This window comes from Ochotona curzoniae, unplaced genomic scaffold (assembly GCF_017591425.1).
Source record: "Ochotona curzoniae isolate NIBS_2020 unplaced genomic scaffold, NIBS_Ocur_1.0 scaffold_1852, whole genome shotgun sequence".
In the NCBI taxonomy this organism is placed as follows: Eukaryota; Metazoa; Chordata; class Mammalia; order Lagomorpha; family Ochotonidae; genus Ochotona; species Ochotona curzoniae.
In genome coordinates this window covers 55,161,460-55,170,659 of record NW_024467087.1, presented here as the reverse complement: position 1 = coordinate 55,170,659, position 9,200 = coordinate 55,161,460, and the positions used below count along the sequence as shown (strand labels likewise).

The 9,200-nt window shown below is 38.5% G+C and overlaps 1 pseudogene; it reads right to left on the bottom strand.

Annotated features, from left to right (window-relative positions):
- Positions 1-4,721: 4,721 nt before the first annotated feature.
- LOC121169581 lies at positions 4,722-4,820 on the bottom strand (annotated as a pseudogene).
- Positions 4,821-9,200: the final 4,380 nt, after the last annotated feature.

Genomic DNA, 9,200 nt, shown 5'->3' with positions numbered 1-9,200 from the left:
AAACTAAAACACAACAAAACAAGCAATCCCACTATGAAATGGGTCAGATATGAATATTTGTCAAAGGAAAAAATACAAGTGGCCATGGTACACATGAAAAAATTGCTCAGAATCACTAGTCATTAGGGAGCACACACACACACACACACACACACACACACACACACATGCACAATGAGATTTTACCTCATTCCAGATAGAATGGCTATTACCCAAAATTTAAAAAAAAAAATGCTGTCAAGGTTGTAGAGCCAAGAGTTCCCTTATAAATATACTGTTGATGAGAATGCACATTGGTGCGGCCATTAAGGAAAATCACAAGGATATTACTCAGGAAACTAAAAAATGAATCTGTCATCTGACTCAGCTATTCCACTTCGGGGAATGAAATCAAAATGTTGAAGAGGTACCTGTATTCCTCTCTTTATAGCAGCCAAACAAAACTAAATGTTCAACAGATAATTAGATAAACAAAACGTGATGTATATAGGCAAGGATAAAAAAGACTGCAGTTCTAACCTTTGTAACAACCTTTCCAATGGTTGGAAGTGGAGACCACCATGTTGAGTGAAATAAGCCAGGCACAGAAAGACAAATATCACATGCTTTTGTGTACTTGTGCCAGTTAATATTTAGAGAGTATAAAAATTGTGACGATGCCATCTCTTTTTTTTCCTCTTTGGATATTTTATTTCATTGACAGATAATAATTGTATCATTTTGTAGGATATAATTTAATGTTGTAATATATTCATAAATTATGTATTAATCAATTCAAGACACTTAGGTTCTCCATCACATCAAATCTCCAGACACTTCTTTTTTTATTATTTTGATACAATTCCATAGGCTCTGGGATTTCCATTATTCCTTCCCAAAGTTCCCTCCCCTCTCCCACTGATTTTTCCTATAATATTACAATAGCGTAGTCAGTCAAAGCAGTCATAAGTCCATCATTCTGCTATCTGAGTGTATCCTGACACTGCAGGTATGGACAGTGGCAGAGTCCAGCATCCTATCGGTTAGACACTTCTTTTTTAAGATTTATTTTATTTTATTTGGAAAGTCAGGTATACAGATAAGAGGAGAGACAGAGATAAAGATCTTCTGTCTGCTGGTTCACTCCCCAAGTGGCCACAACTGTCAGCCCAAGCTGAGCTGATCCGAAGCCATAAGACAGGAGCCTCCTCCAGGTCTCCCAGGTGGGTGCAGCATCCCAATTCTTTGGGCCGTTCTCAACTGCTTTCCCAGGTCACAAGCAGGGAGCTGGATCTGCCAGGATTAGAACCGGTGCTCATATAGAATCCTGGCACATGTGAGGCGAGCACTTTAGCCACTAGGCTACCGCACTGGGCCCACCCGGTCACACGCCTCTTAATTTCTTGTTTCTATGCTACATATCCAAATACTTTCTCTTCTTCATATATGATATTTATATTTAGATGTAGGCATCCCAGGAAGTGGTATCCCTTGACCACCTCCTTTAAAAAAAAAAAGTTTTCTAAAAGGAAGAGTGAACCAGCCGGTTGAAGATCTCTGTTTCTCCATCTCTCTCTCTCTCTGTGTCACTCTGCTGCTTAAAATAAAAATAAAATCTTTAAAACTGGTCAGAGACAAAGTAGAGTTCTAGAAGCAAAACGTGAAGTTGGAGCAAAACAGTTGATAACCTTCTTGTCCAGAGGTTCCATGTTTCTATGAAAGAGAACAAATAGAGGGGATGACAGTGGGAGAAACCACAGACATTGTAAGAATGCCCAAGAATGAATCAAAGTGATGGAATGTGCAGCAATGAACAGTAAGGATGCCTCTCAGAGGTGTAAGTTAAGAATTGATAGTGTGGGGCCCGGCGCGGTGCCGCAAATGGTTAAGGTCCTCGCCTTGCACGCCCAGGATCCCATATGGGCACCAGTTCTAATCCCGGCAGCCCCGCTTCCCATCCAGCTCCCTGCCTGTGGCCCGGGAGAGCAGTCCAGGATGGCCCAAAGCTTTGGGACCCTGCACCCGTGTGGGAGACCTGGAAGAGGCTCCTGGCTTCGGGTTGGCATAGCATCGGCCGTTGCGCTCACTTGGGGAGTGAATCATCGGAAGGAAGATCTTCCTCTCTGTCTCTCCTCTCTGTATATCCGCCTTTCCAATAAAAAATAATAATAATAATAAAAATAAATCTTTAAAAAAAAGAATTGATAGTGTGGGTTCAGCATGGTGCCTAGTGGATAAATCCTCATCTTGCACACACCAGGATCCCACATGGCAACAATTCATGTCCTGGCTGCTCTACTTAGGAAAGCAGTCGAGGATGAACCAATGCCTTGGGACCCTGCACCCATGTGGGAGACCCAGAATAAGCTCCTGGCTCCTAGCTTTGGATCAGTTCAACTCTGGGTGTTGTGGCCACTTGGGCAGTGAACTAGTGGGTGCAAGGCATTTCTCCCTGTATCTCCTTTTCTATAAAATCTGCCTTTCCAATGAAGAGAAATCCTTAAAAAGAAAAAAACAGAATTGATAAGCATGAGAGCTTCCTAAGTCTCACTCATGTTCTTATTTACCCTTTAAGTCGCTCTTTTCTCCAAATTCTCCAAATTCCTCAACCTAATAGCCTTGCTTCTCTCCAGGCCTATTGGCAGTTGCCACAGCCACTGCTAGCTGTCAGATATCTAGAGCTCCAGTTTTATTGTCTGTGTAGTCCAACACATCAGTGAGTAGCATTTTCCAGGAGAAAGGACATTGTCCTGATTAAACTAAAGGTCTACAAATCGTATTGCTCTCTCCTCCCTGCTTTCATCCCTGGCAGGTAAAATTCCCTGGCCCACAATATAAAGAATCTGAAAAAACACAAGCTAATTTTTAGACCAATTTTATTCATCCCCTAGGCCATAATCATGAAGCAAAGAACCCTCTTACAGTCCCAAGAAGAGAGCAGAAAGAATGGATGTGTCTTTTCGATATTCCATATTTGGAGTAAGATGTACCCAGCTTAGCTTAGACTGTCAAACCAGTTTTGTAGACTCTACATTACATCTCCTAGTTCTTACCCCAACTACAGTGATGTTTCTTTAAAAATACAACGATGCCATCATTCCCTGACTGTGACAGTTCCCTGAGAGTCCATCACTCACAGAAGTTTAAACTCCCTGGCATGGCCTGTAAGGATTCATCTCTAGTTCTTCACACTCAGTGTTTCAACTATACTACAATCTAAAGAGCCTTGAAGGTGCCATGGTCTCTCTCACTACTGGGCATTCATACATAGTACTCCCTCTGCAAAGAAATCTTTCTCTCCGGTCCACTTCCCTCCATTCTGCCTGTCAGCATCTTGTTCCTGTCCAAAAGACTAACAAAAATGCTTCCTAAATAGTGACCCTCTCGCTAGCCATCCAATCATTTCTATGCATTTCTCACAAAATACTCAGACTAATCTTAAAACATAAATCCCATTATGTCACTCATTTTTAAAGACCTTGCGGTAACTCTTCTTATATATCAAAGTCCATGCTCTTTCACAAAAACAAAGAAGGCCCTTTGTGATCTGACTCTTACATATTTCTTCAATCCCCCGTTCACAATACACTGCACCTCTTTCTCATACTGTATTCCACATATCAAACCAGTTTGGTCTGTTACCTCATAACTTCGCTCCTGCTCTTCAACTGCTTATAATGTTCTCTGACTTTACTATATAATAAGCTTCTGTTCACTTGTATTTTCATCCATTTCATAAACATTTGTTGTGAAACTATATACCAAAGAACTAATCTACCAATCAGAAATAAAAATCATACTCTATCTCCATTTCCCTTTCTGTCTTCCTCTTCCTCTCTGATATCACTCTGACTTTCAGATAAATAGTTTTTGAAGGAAACATAAACAAAGAGCTAAAGAAATCATAAATGTATATATACACAAAAGGAGAAGATCAACAAAGAGAAAGTATACAAAGGAACCGAACAAACACTGAAAGGAAGATCTCACTACAGGAATTCTATAGCAAATTTAAGCAGGAAAAGGAAAGTATCAGGGATCTTTCAATCATGTAATCAATCACCTATATAATCAAATCCTAGCTTTCCTTTGGTTACTATAAAGAACATGTTTTCCATATTTTCACTTTCAACCTATATGTGTCTTTGGATCTAAGGAAGCTCTCTGGCAGTCAGTGTACAGTTTGATCATTTTTAAAAATTACCTCACAGCTAATCTCTGCACTTTGATTTGAGACTTTAAGCCATGTATGTTGAAACTAACTGCTGCCAAACAAGGATTACTTTTGTCATCTTGCTGTTTATTTTATATATCTTGCATTTCCCTTTTCGTTTCCACCATTAGGACTTTTTTTGCATTTGATTGATTTTTTTACAGTAAACTACTTTGAATTTCTGCTAATTTACTTTTCTGTACATTTTAAAAGGGTATTTTCTTTGTGGTAATTGTACAGATTATATCAGATTATATTAAACACACTAAATTTATGGTGATATAGGTCAAGTTGATATGTGATGAATGTAACTTCAATAGCATGCATAAAGTTTGTTGTGCATATTTGTCTTTGTCTCCCTTTATTTTGCTATCAGAAATCAAATTTTTGTATATTGCATCCATAGTAATATATACAATTATATTATACATTTGTCTTTTACATGCCATAGGGAATACAAAAATGAAGTTTCAAGCCAAAAAGATAATAATGTTGACTTGAAAATTTACCATTTATTAACTTTCATCAGATAATTTTTTCAGACATTGCTACATGATTTTCTTTGCACAAGGGGTATGCTAATCTTTTCTGTATCATTCCAGTTTTAGCATATGTGCTGCCAAAGCAACCATGGTACATGATTTTCTTCAGCATATCTTATGAGTCTTTTGATGATGAACACTCTTGTTTGTCTTTTTTTTTTAAAGATTTATTTTATTTTTATTGGAAAGGTGGATATACAGAGAGGAGAGACAGAGAGGAAGATCTTCCTTCCGATGATTCACTCCCCAGGCGGCCGCCATGGCTGGAGCTGAGCCAATCCGAAGCCAGGAGCCTCTTCCGGGTCTCCCACGCGGGTGCAGGGTCCCAAAGCTTTGGGCCGTCCTCGACTGCTTTCCCGGGCCACAGGCAGGGAGCTGGAAGGGAAGCGGGGCTGCTGGGATTAGAACCGGCGCCCATATGGGATCCTGGGCATGCAAGGCGAGGACTTTAACCATTGTGCCATCGTGCCGGGCCCACTCTTGTTTGTCTTTAAATGTCTTAATTCTTACCCATTTTCAAAGAAATAAATATAATTTATATATTAAGAATTATATATAGACCAAGAATGATATAGAGATAGAGATAGATATACCAAATTCATATATATATATGAATATATGCCATGGCTAGAGTTGGACCCATCTGAACTTGGGAGCCAGGAGCTTGTTTTATGCTGCAAAAAATATTAATATCAATATCTAGCTTGCTACTAGCTAGCTAGCTAGCTAATTTTTAAATGACTTTCTTCTCACTATTTTAAATATAACACCTACCATCTTTTGCTTTTCGTGGTTTCTGATGAGAGGTTGAACATTAATCCCTCTTCTATCACATCTGTCTCTGATGTTTTGTTCTCCCAAGTTTTTGTTTTTGTTTTTGTCTTTTAACACTCCGATTATAATGTGCTTCATTGTATGTCTCTGAGTTTATTTCACTTGAAGTTTTGATCTTCTTCAATACGTAGATGGATGTCTTTCATGAATTTTTGGAAGGTTTTGGCCATCAGTTCATCAAAAACTTTCTTTCCCTTTCTTTCTCTTTCTTCCCCTTGTATGACTCCATAATGCATCTGTTGGTCCTTTACATTATCTTTGCTTTTAAACGATTTCCTATTTTTGCTCAGACACTTGATAATTTCATTTTCCTTGTATTCATGTGATAAACTATCGTCGATAAGACAATGAGGAGGAAGATGAAGATATATAAACAGATAGATGATAGACAATAGGTATATAAGAGGAATTTACTATAAGAATTGGCTCATATGGCGATGGAGGTCAAGAAAACCCACAGTATAATGTGGAGAACCAAGAAAGTCAATAGTGTAATTCACTCTAAATCCAAAGGTCTCAGAATCAGGGGTGCCAATGGTGTAAGTCTCAGAGTTTGATAACTGAATAAACAAAATGTCATATATACTACAATAGGACAACATTCAGCCAAATGAAAGGAAATGAATTTCTGATACATGTTGATGAACAAGTCTGGAAAAGATTAGACTAAGTGAAATTAACCAGACAAAAAAGGAAAATACACTTAGATGAAATGTCTAAAACAGGCAAATGTGTAGAATTTAAAATTGCATTAAAATTTACCAAGCCATGGTGCTGGCATGATGGCATAGCAGGCCAATCCACCCGCAATGCCACAATTCCTTATGGGCATCAGTTCTAATTCTAGTCACTCCACTTCCAGTCCAGCTCTCTGTAAATGACTTGACAAAGCAGTGGAGAATTGCCCAAGTGCATGGGCCCCTGCACAGACAGAGATAGCACAAAACAACCTCCTGTGTTCAGATAGTGTTTTCAGTAAGTGATTTTTAAAGGTACTCTTTTCTTTGCAAGAGTCAGCATTGAATGTCAAGTTCAGCAAAGCTAGTTGTAATTGGAGAAAGTTCCAAGAGTCATGAGGAACATTCTGGAGAAGCAATACACAAAACAGACTTTGAAAAGTAGCTAGGAACACAGGGAGTGCATTCTAGCATCTCCAGAATCAGTGATACGGAAGTATTCAGCTAAATGCTGAGATAATGAACAATCCAAGACAAAACAGTCCGAATTGCTCTCTGAGTAAAGATTCTTCACCATGCATCAGAATTTTACCCTCTATTACTTATTTTTAGGTTTATAGAGGTTTTTGCTTTATTTTGTTTTGTCTTCCTTTTTTTCTTTCCTTATTTTTTGTTTGTTTACTTACAGTTTATAAATATTGCTTATAACGTGCAGTGCCCTTGGGCAGGATATGTAATCTGAAAAAGAAGCTTCAAAATGTTTGTGGGAAATTCATGTCACATGTTCATTCTGCTGATCCATTAACTTCTTTGGGCGGGAGTGGTTAATTGACATGGTATTGAGTGACTGATACGTTAGAAAATGCAGGTTCTTAACCACATCCTGTGACTGCTTCATTAACATTTCAATTTTAGTTTGTATACAACTGGCTTCTATCTACCTTAAAATGGCTACAGAATGCTATTCAGCTGTCTCGCGTCTATGTTCATTTTAGTTTTAGCAGTTTATAGTGTTGAAGCATAATTTTTATTGAACTTGGCAGATTTTAGGATAGTCTAAACTGACTTATAGCTTTAACAAGGCATATGTCACCAGTTGAGGCACACACAGAACACTGTTGGGAGGATGTGTGCAGAGAAATCCTCCATACCCTAGTTAAGAGTTATTTATTTTCGTATCCTACCTAGTAAGGTATGTGTGAGTCCCCACTGATCGTTTCCTGTCTAGTTCTAAGTTTCCTTGTTGTTCTTTGTCTATTCTAATTTTTTGTTGTTGTTTGTTTTGTCTGGGGGTGGGGGGGTGGTCCGGGGCGACCCTGATGGTCATTGCAAGAGAGGGTGGGGATCAAGAGTTGGAACTAAGTAAGGACCAGAGAAAGCTCCTCTCCCTAGTCCTGAAGGGAGTTTATTGTTTTTCTGTTTCTGGCTGTTTCCTGGCTGTTGTTCTGGTGACATTGGGCCATGCGAGAAGGGATTTGGACTTCTTCTACCCCATGTGAGAGATTCAAATGGGGGTGGGTGACCTCAGAGTTCTCGGCCTCCGAAGGCACTCCAATTCCACAGTCTCCTTGGCAGTTGGGATGTTGTCCTTGGTGCCCATACTAATAGGCCTTGGTGAAGATCCAGGAGTCTCCAGGATTGGGATACAAGTCTCCTCTTGTCCACCTGCTCCACTCTGGGATTCCCCCTGCTCTGTGCATATGACCTCCTGTTAAGAGGTTGTCAGGATTTCTCTTGATTCCCCCTATGTCTTTGTGGTTTTACTATTGTCTAATGCTGATTCGAGTCTGTTGTCTATAAGTTACCTGTTATGTTCTTGATAGGTTATGCTTTTCGTCTGCCTCACACATTCTAGGGAGATGGGAGATTTCTCTGCTCTCCCGCCTCATTACCAAGAAGCATAGGGTCTTAAAAGTGCATTAGATTTTACAGTTCTTTGATGTAGATAATCTTCAAACAGGACTCTATCTACACTTTTATGATATTTTCCTGAGTCCAAACAAGTTTCATTTGCTTCTAAGACATAGCTGAGAACTGCTAGATTTATAAAGGTAATGCACAGTCTAAAAAGAACATTTTCCATATAGTACATCATAATGTTCAGAGTGCAAGGAAAGTGAGACTGTAAAATGATGGTGTTATCCAGTTTCCTTCTGTGGTATTATCAATCAATTATTTCTTAACCTTCCTTGTAAGTTGTGATGGAAAGTAAACATCTGCACTTTGGTGTGTAAGACGGACCATGGTTTCAGCTCTTCCATCACCCGTTTAGCCACAGCTCCTACCTTGGCAGTATTCTCTATTAACCCAAGATCTGCTTTTCAAATAGGCAAGATCTTAGCTTTGTATTTTGGCTTGAAATTTCCCAAATTATTATTATTATTATTATTTTGCAAACTCCTATTCAACCTTTAGCTCTGGTATTAAATTTCCTGAAATCTATCTTCTGCCACATTCATGTATTCAGGGAGAACAAGGTGCACCCTCTATTTGTTCTTGAATACAATACAGCCATTATATTATGCTATCTTATTTTTAGAATTTTATTATTGAGATATCAGTTACATACAAGACTTCTATGTAGAATCTAATGAGTTGATGTTAGATCTATTTACCCACCTAACTATCACTGATCATGATTTGGATTATGTTTTTATGGATTTATATAAAAATATCCCATTTCTACATCTTTCCAATGAACCTCTTTATGTCTATGACTATACATAGATATAAACACTTTCCTGACTTTTTTCACCATATATAACATTAATGATTCTAACGCTTCATGTAAGTGGAGTAACAGATAAACAACAGAAAAGTGTTTCTTTTTACTAACAAAATATTGCAAAAGTTCTTGTCTGTTGCTGTGTTCATCAGTACATTTATATTTTGTTATTTAGAAGAATTTGGTTAAACAAATAAAATTGCTTTCTCTCTCTTTCTCTCCTCTGTAAT